This window comes from Chiloscyllium punctatum, chromosome 28 (genome assembly GCF_047496795.1).
Source record: "Chiloscyllium punctatum isolate Juve2018m chromosome 28, sChiPun1.3, whole genome shotgun sequence".
Lineage (NCBI taxonomy): Eukaryota > Metazoa > Chordata > Chondrichthyes > Orectolobiformes > Hemiscylliidae > Chiloscyllium > Chiloscyllium punctatum.
In genome coordinates, this window is record NC_092766.1 from 52,009,977 (window position 1) to 52,024,800 (window position 14,824).

Sequence of the window (14,824 nt, forward strand, 5' to 3'; positions counted from 1 at the left end):
GACTGTGGGATCATAAAAGTGAACACTGCTCTGATTCACCTCTGGGATCCTTGATGTCCACTTGTTCGTTATCTAACTTCCTCAGCCTCATGAAAGTGTATTTTTGCCATGTTTAGTATTTTACTACTACGTTCACAGACATTTTTGTAAATGGATTGTCCACTGCTATCCGACTCCGGACCGTATGCTGCTCCATTATCAGGATGTTTTTTCACAATATCTTTGACAGTCAAGAATTCTTTTTTCCAATAGTGAGTGGATTTTCCTTCCATTTCTGACAGTCAAATTCTGCACCTATAATTTCATTCCCTATAATTCATATTGCACTCCCTGAAACATCACGTGTATTTCTCCTTCCACAGATGCCAGTGATCATTGGCAAAGCCCTGTTGCCTGTGGAGAGGGTGGTGTTTGAATTCCTTGTACAGCTGCAGTTTGAATGCTGAAGGCGCTCCCACAACATGGTTGGCTAAGAGACATTACAGATTATTCACTTAGCGTTAGTGAAGAGTAGAAGATAGCTGTACAAATCAACATGTTTTTAATTTCACAAAAATATTGAGAACTTTTGACATAAGGCCACAGCTGGAGAATATTATGTCCAGTGACCAAAACCATTGCCAAAGAAGCAATTTTTCAGGAAATCCTTAAAGGAAGAAAGCAGATCTTAGACGTAGGGAATTCCAGACCACGTTGCCTTGGAATCTATCGAAACAGTCACACAGCTGAACTCAAAAATAAACACATCATTGGGAGTCTAAACTAAAATGATTTATTGAGATATGAAAGGGTGTGTGGTGCAGGGAGATAGGAATGATTACAGCCAGGAATTAAGTCAAGGGTGTGAAAGTAAATTGTTGTTGCTTATAAATGGGAGCCTTTTGATGGATCAGCAAGTTCTGTTACAAGTGAGCACTCGGGCGGTAGAGTTTTCAATATTCTGGATATTATAGTGAGGGTGATTGTGGGATGCTGGCCAGGAGTGGGTTTCGATTATGAAATCTAGAGTTACCAAAATGAATGAATGAGAGTTTCAGAAAATGTTCTGAGACTGTGGTGAGTTCAGATGATATCACTGAAGTCGAAATAGTGGTCTTGGAGTGGGACTGGGCTATCACCCTCACGTCACCTCTGGAATTCGCCTGTTTGTCAGTTTGTGAATCAAGTCTGTAACAAGATCAGGAGCTGGGTGGCCCTGGCAGAAGCCAAACTGGGTGTCACAGAAGGTTATTGCTGAGCAGCTGTGTGACAGCACTGTTGATGACACCTTCCATCACTTCACTGCTGAGCGAGTGTCGACTGATGGAAGGAAATTTGCTGGGCTGGCTCTGTCCTGCGTTTTTGTGTTGAACATCCCTGGGGAATGTTCCACAATGTCAGTAGGTGCCAGTGTTGGACTTGTCTTGGTGGGCAGCAATTTCTGGAGCACAGCCATCAGTATTATTGCCACAAGGTTGGTAGGGCTGACAGCCTTTACACGACTTCTACATTTCTTAATTTGATTTGAAATAAGTTTTCAACCAATTTGATTCACATCTGTGATGTCAGGGACCAATGTAGAACGCTCATCCACTTGGCACTGCTGGCTGAATGCTGCAAATGCTGTTGTCCTGTCTGTTGCATGGTTGTGTTAGACCCTTCATCTGAAAGGGTGGGTATATCTGTGATGCTTCATGCAGTAAGTTGTTTAATTGCCCATCACCATTCCTGACGCGGTGTGGCAGAACTGCAGAGCTCAGATCTGATCCATTGGTTGTTGGATCACATAGTTCTATTTGGTGTTGCTTGCACTGTTTGGCATGCAGGTTGGGTAGCTTCACCAGGTTGGCACCTCATTTTTATGTATGCCTTGTATGATCCAGGCATGGCCTGCAGAACTCTCCATTGAACTAGTGTTGATCCCCTGGCTTGATGTTAATGGTTGAATGGGGAATATACCAGGCCATGAGATTTCAGATTGGGCTGGAGTACAGTTCTGCTGCTGCTGTCGGCCCACAGTGATACAGAAGTTGCAGGGTCAAGAGGGCTGATTGTGTTGTTGTATTTTCCAGTGCATTGGTAGATGTAATGTAGTCCATCCAGTTTCATTCCTTTGTTGAGACTGTGCAGTGATGAATACAATGAATGATGTGATGGGCCTACTGTCAGGAATGCAACTTTTAAAAAAAGGTTTTGTGATTTACACTTGAAGGAAGTGAAACTATCATGATATTCGAACAGATGAAAGACTGATCAGACAATCAAGATATGTTTCAATGGATAATTTCAGTTACATCACACTAAATTTTTGCTATAAATTCTGTGCCTTAGAATTGTGCCCTCCACAATCACCTGATGAAGGAGCGTGCTCCGAAAGCTAGTGTGCTTCCAATTAAACCAGTTGGAATATAACCTGGTGTTGGGTGATTATTAATAAGAATATTACAGCACTACTAACAGGGCAGCATTTAAACAGGCTCAGTCCAGTTAATCAATACATTCGGAAGGATTTCCTCCAAGTTTGATGACGCAATATACGTCAAAACCGTCAACTTCAACCCGCAATATTGCTCTTAACAAAAACTTCAGGCTGACACAAAACTCCCCACCCCACTGCAATGTGGTAACCGGGCCCGGCCCAGGAATTGGAACTGGGACATTTGTGGACTGTGATCTCAAAGGAAGCAAGCAAACAAAATTCTGACAGATTAGTCCTCAAAGATGAGAAGCACGTTTGAGACAAGGCAGGTGGTATACCATCTTGCATTCAGATTAATTGCATTTCTTAATTACAAACATGTTTTGCAAAGTATAAAGAACTATGTGTTTTTTTTTCATGGTTGGGGGTTTTATCCTCGTTGATCACAGTTGCTGCCACTCGCTCCCCAAGTTAAATCATAGGATCGATAACAAAACAATAAACTGTAGGTGCTAGAGATCTGAACCCCAGAAATAAAGTGCTGGAGAAACACAACAGTGCTGAGTGCATCGGTGAAGAGAAAAATAATGATACATTTCAATTTCAGTGACTCTTCGTCTGAACGGACAAATGGTCATGAGACTTGGAGCTTACAATATTTTAGTCCCCTTAGAGATGCTGCTGGACCTGCGGTTCTCCAGCACTGTGCTTTCTATATTGAATTTTATTTACAAAACCGATCGGAAAAAGACTAATCTCCAAAAGTGAAAGGTTCATTGCAAACATGAGCATAGTTTCCACACTTGAGTTACACAAAGCACGTCTCAGTTTAAAAACAAGATTAAACTCAAAATAATATTTCTTCTCAGAAGTAGCCAAGTTAAACCAGTAATAAAGCTCATCCCCCCAATGAGGCACTTCAGCACAACATCCTGCAGTGTTGCACACAGCCACCTTTACCAAAGAATGATCACATGTCACAAAATTGAAGGCCAAGAGCATATCTCTTGAAAGGAGCTGAAGTCAAACTCATTTTTTGGAAGGATTTTTATTAAACCTGATTGAACATTTCAATACCAGAGCATAATCTTTGCTTTTTTAAACATCCCATATCTTGATATAGATTCAGTTCAGTCTGATACAAAGAGCCAAAGGTCAAGCAAACATCACACTTTCCATTCACTTCTACAAAGGGCTGACATCACATTTCTTCAGGACTTAAAGTATTTTATAAATTGTTTGTAAAATCATTTGTTGTTAAAGAACTGGACAATAAATGTCATTATTTGTAATAAGAGGGAAGCCTGTGACAGCAGATTTAGCTTTGGAGGGCAGTGTATTCGCTATCTAAATTCTGGGAGCACTTTGGGAGACTGCTCCCAGATGGTGATAGTGAGCATATCTGGAATGCACTGTTTAGATTTGGGAATCCTTGGGCGACAATCTGTGGTTGCAATAGTATTTGGCTTACGTTGTTGGTGGACAGTAAGCAATTCATAAAGTTACTTATGTATTGTAGTTGACTACCTGAATGGTATTTAAATCTGCCAGGTTCCCTTCAATAGTGTGAATGCATCTATTGTAAATATTTGGAATATTCCAGAACTGCCCAGTGCTTGGTAAATTCATGGGAGAAAAAAAATCACATTGAGTAATTTGAAATTGAGAATCCAAGAGGATGTAACCACTGAAGTATTCAATTCAAATAGTTAAATGGAATGCTCACATGTAAAATACCTGCTATCCATCGAAATGGATGGACTGACAGAATTGGGATCAAATTCCTGGCTGGGGAGTGTGAAATGTGCTTTGATAAAGTCACCTGCATTTACCAACAATAATTTGGCAAGATCAGGAATTTAAAAAACAATACGAGCTTCATTGCTGTTCCAGTCGGGTCCCAAGCTCTGTGAAAATAATAACAATTCTCAGGTTTATTGCATACACTCTGAAACATGTGTTCCTTCTACAGATCTTGCAAGTTTCCCCAATGAGCATAGTCCATCCAAATGATGTTCCTAACTTTGGCCAACTCATTTCTTTCTGAACCTCTATAAGCTAAAGTGTCACCAGAAGCAATTACTCCACATATGTTGGAACATTACCGACGAGGATTCTTTCCTTCAGAATTGACTTTCATATATTCAGTGCTCAGAAAAGATAAAAAGCTTGTTTTCTTTTATAGAGCATTGATTCAGTGGGAGTAAAACGCTAACCATTTCTTGCTTAACAATCACGCTGCCTAAATTTTAAACCTGAACACTTCTTAATAGTTCACTAGATCCGATCGAAATATTTTGGGCTAAACAAATCACATGATACATCGTTATTCAGATAATAAAACAAGTTTGTTCATTGAAGAACCCAGAGGAAAAGGTCATGAAATAATATGAGTTTGATAAACCTCAATCACCATTTCAAGTGCATTCTCTGCATAAATTCTCCTTTTCCTCCTCGAAGTATTCAACGTCTTGAATAATTGAGAGAATGAAGTCACAGTTGTACAACACGAAATCAAACCCTTCAGTCCAACTTGCCCATGCTGACCAGATATCCGAAATTAATCTAGTTCCATTTGCCAGCATTTATTGCGTATCCATCTTAAACCCTTTCTACTGATTATCAGTTTATTTTACTTTATCAGCACTTGAAATACTGACTTTTTTTTCTCCCAACATTGGTCCAAAAAATCATAAGTTCATTCATCCAAGTTAATTTTGTAATCTTTCACAAAGACACAAGTGAGAACAACATATAGCTGAGTGCAAAACAAAATACTGCAGCTGCGCGATATCTGGGAACACTCTAAAGGTGAGGCAATGATACTGCACAAGTTTGTCAGCACGGTTTCAATTACTGACAATAATTTAGTAATGTCTTAGCCTTCACATAGTTAAGGTAAATGTGAGATATCTGAATTTCATGAATTGGTTCGTATTGCAATTTGAGAAGATTAAACCAAGAATCATTTTTGTTGATCAAAGGAGAAAGTGATGACCAAAGAAGCTGGACATCAGAGTCGAAAAGTGTCATGCTGGAAAAGCACAGCAAGTCAGGGAGCATCCGAGAAGCAGGAGAGTTGATGTTTCGGTATAAGCCCTTCATCAGGAATCACAGGCTGCAGAAAAATAACAGGCATAGACTTATGCCAATACATATGTAGAAGGGTCAGAGCATGTTACTATCAGATTTGAGTCTAATTTTAGATTTGGTAACATTCAGTGCAACATTTCAATATGATTGTTACATATGTACCTAAAAGAGAAGTTGTCTAAAATTACAAGCTCTCGAATGATTATATAATTCAACCTGGAAATAAAGCTGGTGAACAAGAATGGCAAAGTGAAGTCCCATCAGTAACGCCTTGGGCAGGGTCAAGTAAGAATTTGACAACGGAGTTGCCACTTTGGTGTAACCTGCAGTCTGGTCAAATTGCAGCAAAAATCTGTTCAATTTTATCTGCACATTAATGAATACAAAATCCTCCTTGCACAATAATGAGGCAGCATTTTGGATGTCATTTTTAAAAAATATTATTTTCAAAGTTACTCACAATTAAGAGTGATCACTTGGTGCTGTCTGCTTAACACAGTCCGAAAACGAATTAACAAAAAAAACATTATAACCCAAATTCAGAGTCACAAATTCATTGATATTGCATGTGTCCAGCATTTATAAGTAATCAATTTTAAAAAATAAATACAGAAACATTTACTAACTATATTGCAATACAGTCAAGTTTCTTACTGAATAGTGACAGGATTGGACAGAGTCCGCATGGATTTAAGAGAGGGGAATCATACTTAGCAAATCTACTGAAAGAATCTCCAGAGTCGAATATTAAAGAAAGAAATTGCAGGACATTTAGAAAAGTTTATCATTAAACATGGTAGACTGGGCTTTGTGAAAGAGAAACAATATTTGACAAATTTACAACAGTTCATTGAGGAGATAACAAGCAGGATTGATAAAGGAATATCCAATGATGTTCTGTATTTGGATTTTAAGAATGTAAATGATAAAGTGCTACATAAAAGCTAATCGCACAATTTAGGAGCTCATGGTATTGGGGTGATGTATTATCATGGACTGAGGATTGGTTAACTACACGGGCTGTTGCTGAGTCCTCACTTGGAGTACTGTATACAATGGTAGCTCCCATATTTAGTAAAGGATAAACTAACATCGGAGACCATTCAGAAAAGATTCACTTAGCTGCTTTGAGGATGAAAGGGTTGACCTATCAAGAATAGATATTCAGGGGTGATCTTATGGAAACAAGATTCTGAGGAGCTTGACAGGGTAGATGCTCACTAGATCTTCTAGCAGCAGTGAAGTCTCAAACCAGGGGATATTACATAAGGGAACATTCATTTTAGAAAAATGAAAGAATTTTTCCTCTCAGTGAATGGCTAGAAATTTATTGCCCAAACAATTGTGAAAGTTAAATGTGGGAGGGGAATGGTTGGGTTACTCTTCGGAGGGTTGTTCTGGCTTGTTCGGCTGAAGAGCCTGTTTCCACATAGTAGGGAATCTATGATTCTGTCTCAAATTATTTGAAAAGAGGGCAGATAGATTTTTGAAATATTGAGCAGTTGATGGCTATGCGGATCAAGCAAATGAGGTGTTGAGGTCTGGGTTTGCCAAGACATGATCCGATAGAATGAGGGATGAAGCTGAAGGGAATGACCTTGCGGCTCCATTTCATGTTTTTTTGTTTCCAAAGAAGAGTGATACAATATGCTAAAGATCTCAGATGTCTGTGAAAAGGAGTGAAAATGGGGTGTTTATGTAATGATTCAAATGGCATTGATTCATCAGTCACAGCTATACAGTCATGAGTAGCAAGGCAATTCCCTCCAAAAATAAAGGAAATCTACTGCAGAGCTCACACAAAGGAAATTCATGCCCTCAGCAAACTCTCCCATCACATTACCCAACATATCAGCTAAAGCAGGACACACTGCACATGCTCGAGCTAACAAAGTGACCCTCGGGTGATTGATGCCAGAACGGGACCAATGACAGTACGGAGGGCGGATCTGGAGGACCTAGCGGGTTGTTGGTCCTCCAACCAATCAAAGTGAATGTAGGGCGGAGCTGAACTAAACCATGTGATCACCCTCGAATGCTCGGGAAGTTATGGAGAGAAAAGATACGGTAAGGAAGGAACTAAACAGGGAAACGGGAGAAAAACTGTGTTGCTATTAACGGAGAGGTTTTACAAACAAATTGTGGCCGTCGGAAAACACAAATTTGAACGTCCCAGTCCCATGTTTGCAGTCAATGGGGAATTGCCTCAGCGCGGCTGCAGGCCTGACTAAGTGCCGCCATCTTTTTTCGGGACAATGGCTCACTGGACATGTGCACCGCCGTCATCTTTGTAGGGGGCAAGGTGCAGACAGGCGCATGTGCAGCCTTTCTCTCGTCTCGAGTCATTGGGACCACAGCAGCCAATACTGCTCTGATTCACCTCTGGGCTCCCTCATGACCACTTTGTCAAGATCTCGCTTCCTCAGTCTTGAACCATGGGTGTATTTTTGGTCTGTTTAGTACTGTATTATTACTTTTATAGACCCTTTGTAAATGAGATTTTCACTGCGGCCCAGCCCCTGACCTGCTCTATTATCAGATTACTTTTTCTTGAATATTTTTGACACTCAAGAATTCTTTTTTCCAACAAGCAAGTGTATTTTCCTTCCATTTCTGACTATCAAAGTCTGCACCATTTTCATTCCCTGTAATCCATTTTGCACTCACTGAACCATCAACTGTGTTTCTCCTTCCACAGATACCAGTGATTAATGCCAAAGCCCTGTTGCTTGTGGAGATGGTGACATTTGACTTTCTTGTACAGCTGCAGTTTGTGTGGTGAAGGTGCTCCCACAATGTGGTTGGGTAAGTGGCATTATAGATTATTGATTCAGCAACAGTGATCAAATCAACAACAGTTTGTCTTTTTATTATCATGCTTATAATTTCACAAAAAAACTATTGAGAACTTTATACATCAGGCCAAAGATGGAGATATTAGGTCAGGTGACCAAAAGCATTGCCAAAAAGCAGGTTTTGAGGGATGTTTTAAAGGTGGAAAGCAGACCTGTGAGGTTTTGGCTGCGAATTTCAGACCAAGCTGCTTCAGCAACTGTAGAAACAGACACACAGGTAAAGTAACGAATTAACGAATGGTTGGGAGTCTCGAAGAAAATGGTCTCAAAGTGTGTGTGGTGCACGGAGCTAGGGATTATCACAGGCTGGAATTAAATCAAGTGTGAGAATTTTAAATTGAGGGATATTGGCCAGGTGCTGGCAGGTGAGACTAGATTGGGTTGGGGTATCTGGACGGCATGGACGGGTTGGACCGAAGGGTCTGTTTCCTTGCTGTACATCTCTATAGCTGTATGCTGTTGATTATAATTAGGAGCCTTTTGATGAATCAACAAGCTGAGAATTAGACTTTCTTGAGATTACAGGGAGGTTGAATGTGGGAAGCAGGCCCTGAGTGTGTTTGGAAAATGAAGTCTGGAGGTAACACAAGGTGGATGAAAGTATATGAGCTGAGACAATGGTAGAATCAGCTAGAAATAGTGGTCTTGGAGTGGGACAGAGTTATCACACTCACCTTGCCTCTGGGATTCAGCTGGTTGCCAGATTGTGAATCAGGGCGGTAACACAATCGGGAGCTGAGTGGCCCTGGTGGAGCCTAAAATGAGTGTCACTCAGCTGGCTGTTGCTGGGCAGCTGCTGGTTGATAACCCTGTTGATGACATTTTCCATCGCTTTAATGCTGATCGAGTGTGGACTGATAGATGGAAATTGCCTGGATTGGGTTGCCCTGTGTTTTTGTGTTGAATATCCCTGGGCAATGTCCACATTGCCAGAAGATGCCAGTGCTGGAGCGGTACATGGCTTGGTGGTGGCATGTTCTGGAGCACAAGCCATCAGTACTATTGCCAGAATATTAGCAGAGCCCGTAGCCTTTGCACTATTTAACCATTTCTTGATGTTATTCACACTGAATCGAACTGGCTTAAAAAATAACATCTGTGATGTTGGAAACCACTGGATAAGGCTGAGATGGATCATTCCACTTTGCACTTCTAGTTGAAGATTGCTGAAAATGCTGTCATCTTATCTGGTGCATGGATGTGTGAGGCCCCTCCATCAGTAAGGGTCGTGATTTCTGTGATGCTTCCTCCAGTGAGTTGTTTAATTATCCATCAACTGGGTGTTCACAACTGGGTGTGGCAGAACTGCAGAGCTCCGATCTGTTCCATTGGTTGTGGGATCACTTAGCTCTGTTGCTTGCTGCTGATGCTGTTTGATGTGCAGGTAGTTCTGTTTGATACCTTCACCAGGTTGGCACTGCATTTTTAGGTCTGCCTGGTGCTGCTCATGGCATGCCCTCCTTTACTGTCCATTGTGGTGGGTGAGAGCAGGATTTACAAACCCATGAGATTACAGATTGTGCTGGAGTACACTTCTGCTGCTGTTGATGTCCCATAGTCCCTCAGAGATATCCAGTTTGAGATCCTACATCTCTTTGAAGTCTATCCCATTTAGAACGATGATAGTGCCACTCAACACAAGGGAGGGTACTCTGAACTTTAATGCAAGACTTGTGTCTACAAAAGGAATGTGTGATGGTCGCTCGTACTGATACTGTCATGGCCAGATGTATCTGCCGCTGGTCAGTTCATAACAGTGAGATCAAGTATGTTTTTCCCTCTTGTTGGTTCCCTCACCACCTGCTGCAGACTCAGTTGAGCAGCTATGTCCTTCAGGACCTGGCCAGCTCAGTCAGTAATTCTGTTGCAGAGCTAGTCTCGATTGTGGACATTGAAATCCTGTACCCAGAGTACTTTTAACACCATTTTACTTCCTCAGTGCTTCCTCCAAATGTTGTTCCACATGAAGTAAAAGTGATTCATCAGCCAAGGGAGGACGGTACGTGGTAATCAGCAGGAGCCATGTGACTTCCTGGTCTCTAGAGTCAATGCTGAGTATTCCCAGGGCAAATCCTCCCTGTCTGTGCCACAACCACTGCCTGGTCTGACCTGCTGGTGGGACACGACATATCTAGAGATTTCAGGAGAATGTGAAGACTGCAGATGCTGGAGTTCAGAGTCAAGAGTCTGGTGCTGGAAAAGCACAGCACGTCAGGCTGATGATGGGATTAGGCTCGAAACGTCGATTCACCTGCTCCTCGGATGCTACTTGACTGTTGTGCTTTCCATCACCACACTCTCGATATCTAGGGATGGTGATGGTGGTGTCAAGTCATTGTCTGTAAGGGATGATTCCGTGAGTATGACTATGTCAGGCTGTTCCTTGACTCGTCTGTGAGGCAGCTCTCCACATTTTGGCACCAAAAACCATATGTTAGTGAGGAGGACGTTGCAACATCGAGAGGGCTGATTCTGTGGTTGTAATTTCTGGTGCCTTGTTAGTTGCCAACTGGTCCATCCAGTTTCATTCCTTTGTTGAGACTTTGCAGTGATTAATACACTGAGTAGCTGGCTGGGCTGCTGTCAGATTGGCAGGATTTTTTTGCCATTGACAATGGTTTCGTGGAGATCAGGAGATTCCTAATATGTTGTTTTTTCTTCTTGAATTTAGATTCCACCATCTGCCAAGATCGGATTCGAACCAGGACTTCAGTCGTTTGTTTAAATATTCTGAATAAAAGCTAAATACATCAGGTTTGTTCACTCATTTTAAATATCACTAACCCTGGTTTTGTTTCTTTGTAAAACACTGTCCATCATCCTGTCTCCTCCATTCTCCCCTCCAACAACAAGTGAGGAGCACATGGAGTTTCTCTGTCAATAAGGCTGAGATAATCTGATCTGCTGCTTCTCTCCCTCCCACTAGCCCACTGAGCCAAACTGCCTCACGTGGTGTTCCTGGTTTTTGTCCTAAACCTACATCTTTCTCCAATGTCTTATCAAGCCTTATCAGAGCTCACCTTGACCCTTTACCCTAATCTCGCTAAACTCACTTTCCAACTCTCTTTCCTCCGCTGCCGCCTCATCACTCCCCTTCGCCAATTCATAGATATTGTTCCTTGTTCTGTCTGTTGGTCTTTTTTGGTTATGTCCTTCTCTCCCAATTTGTGAAAAACTAATATCTGACCCTCACCGTTGTTGGAAAATCCTACTCCATCTCCACTCTCCCTTTCCTTTCTGAATGCCTTGCATTTGGTGTCCCTCATGGATCTATCCTTGGTCTCTCCTGTATCTCAAGTTCGTCGTGCCAGGAGGTTATATCGTCCCAAAACACTGTGTTAGGTTTGACGTGTACACTGACGATGCCCAGCACTCCCTCCCCATCATCCCTCTCCATTACTCCACTGTTACTCAGTTATCAAACTGCTTCTCACATTCCCATTATTAGATTAGCTGCAGTTTCCTCCAATGAAACATTGTCACCGTTAAACGCGTTGCCTTACTTTTACCTTTCTGCTGAGCCCCTCCCTCTCACTGGGAACTCTGAGGCAGCACAACACTGTTCACAATATTACTGTTATATCTGACCCCAAGGTGACCTTCTGATCAGACATCCACACAATCACAACACCAGGAATTCCAATCTGTTAAACGTTGCTTTTCTCCACCTCACCCCAGCTCCATTGCTACTGAAACCCCTTACCCGCGTCTGTGTCGCCTTAAACTTGAATCCAAAACAGATTCCGTGACTCAGAATCTGGTTTCAGACTCCCCTCTCAGTATTTACCCTCAGACACATCAGTATTTATCCTGTCAAACCCCTTAAGAATCCCATCTGTCTCAATGAGATCACCTCTCTTTCTCCAAACTCCAGTGAATAGAGTCCCAACCTTTTCAGCCTTTATTTAAAAGATAATCCCTCCAAACCAGGGATCATCTCATTGAATCTTGCCTGAAATGCCTCCAATAAAGTGACACATTTCCTTATCTTAAGGGACCAAAACTGCTCTCATTCCTGCAGATATGGTGGTCTCACCAGCACTTCAATACGTTACTCTCGGGTATATACTAAAAACTCTAATACTGAAAACCCTTGAAACAAAACATTCGATTCCCCTTCCTGATTCCCTGTTGTAACTGTGTGGTAGCTTTCTGTGTTTCCTGAACAATTACCCCGGCCCCTTTGTTGTGCAGCTTTCTACAATTTCCACCATTTAAATAGTACTTTGTTCTTTTATTATCTCCTCCAAAATGAGCAACTTCCCATTTTCCCAAGTTACACCCCATCTTACAACTGGTTGCCCCCTTCTCCTGTGCATCTCTCTCTTTTCATAATCCTCTTAGACCTTTACATTTATGCCTTTCCTAGGAGATATCCCCCCTTCCCATTCTTCCAAACATTTACTGGAGCACTGGGCAGTGGGAAGCAGGCAGAGTTGCTATCTTTTTAGGGATACACTTTGGAGTGATTGAGAGGATCTTCCTACCCATTGGTCAGGATGGAGACAACTTGCCCATCGTTAGGCATTAGCCTTTCACACCCATGTCTTATTGATGAGGCAGAGCGGCAGCACGGAATGAAAGAAAAGAAAGTAATTCTTGTTCCCCATATCTCACTGACGCTTGGATCATTTTTTCCAATGTGTCAAAGAACCGCTGTGTTCAGTCACATGAGATCTCAAGTTGGAATCTCCTAGAAACCCACAGATTTCCCTCTGAGTTGACTGCTGTTGTCCTCAAGAGTAATATGTACAGTAATCCTGGGTCACGAGGAGGGGATGATGTGAGTTTCTAACTTGAACTGAGAGTGACAGATTTTATAAACTTGAATTACAGGATATTTATTATAGGTGGACATTCAGATGGTAATCTCAGTAAATGTCTGCCAACCTCTAATTGAATTACTCATTAAATCAGGACCTGGATATTCGCATTGTGTGTGTGAGTATTGTTTTCCAGATCAATACCATTTGCTGCTTAAAGATTCTCCTTTGAATCATCGCATTCTCTCAAAAGGTCTCCCCAAATTTCAATGTGTCATGTTATCCTTTTATGATGACCTGATGAGTGTAAGGTTTATAATTCGAATGTGTAATTTTTGTATAAGGATGTCTCAGAGAGGGACCAGAATATTCTTAAAGGGAGAATAACCATTTTGAGGGGAGGCTGTTGTTTATTGGTATCAATAACATAGGAATAGAAGAGTTCACATTGTTGGATCATTCGAACCTCTTGTGGGGTAGAATTGACCTCCATCAGAAGGATGGATTGTACCTGGAGAGGAAAAGTTGCTAGTGCTATTCAGGAGGCATTAAACCAGTGAAGGAATGTGGGTAAACCGAAAGAGAAAGTGAGGAAAGAGCTAAGTCTGAAGCTGGTACAGTTCAGACGTCAAACAGTCAAGGCAGGCAAAGGCATGGCAGAGAACCAGGTAGGACTGAGCAGTTACACTGCATTTATTTCAATGCAGGAGGCCTGATAGGTCAGGCAGATGAGCTCAGGGTTTGGTTTTGAACATGGTCCTGGGATATTATAGCAATTTCAGAGGCATGACTCAGGGATGGATAGGACTAGCAGCTTAATGTTCCAGTGTATAGATGCTATAGCAAAGATAGAAAGGGGGCAACAGAGCTGGGGGAGTGGTATTTTTGATTAGGTATAACATTACAGCTGGGCTTCAAGAGGGTATTCCTGGGAGTACATCGAGGCAGGTTATACAGGTGGAACTGAGAAATAAGAAAGGGATGATCACCTTATTGGGATTGTACTATTGACCCCACCTCACCCCTTTCCCAATAGTCAGTGGGGAATTGAGAAGCAAATTTACGAAGACATCACTTATCTGTAAGAATGGTACGGTTGTATACAAGACTTGACCTTTTTTATTCATTCACAGGATGAGGGTGTCACTGGCTGGGCCCAAAGGGCAGTCACATTGCTGTGGGTCTGGAGTCACATGTAGGCCAGACCTGGTAAGGATGGCAGATTCCTTCCCTGAAGGATATTAGTGCATCTGATGGGTTTTTTTTCATAATAATCGACAATGGATTCATAGTCTTTCATAGATTCCTAATTCCAAATTTTTATCGAATTCACATTCCACCATCAGCCATGGCAGGATTCACACCCAGGGCTCCAGAACATTATCTGGGTATCTGGATTATCCGTTTAGCGAAAATATCATCAGGCCATTTGCAGGATGAGTGACTGAAGTATCCGTAGGACAGCACATCAGCACCAAAATTCCCATGGTCTCTGCAGAACATAGAAAGGGCTGGGGAGGGAAATATATTCCTGGTGGTGGAGTCTGACTGTAGGTAGCAAAAATGGCAGATGTTAATGCGCTGCATCTGGTGATAAGTGAGGTGGCAAGTGACGACCGGTGGATTATATTCTTCTTGTGGTTAGAGGGTGGTGTAAAGGCGAAGGTGCAGTAAGTGGAGGATATGCATTGAAGGGCATTGTTGATCACGTGGAA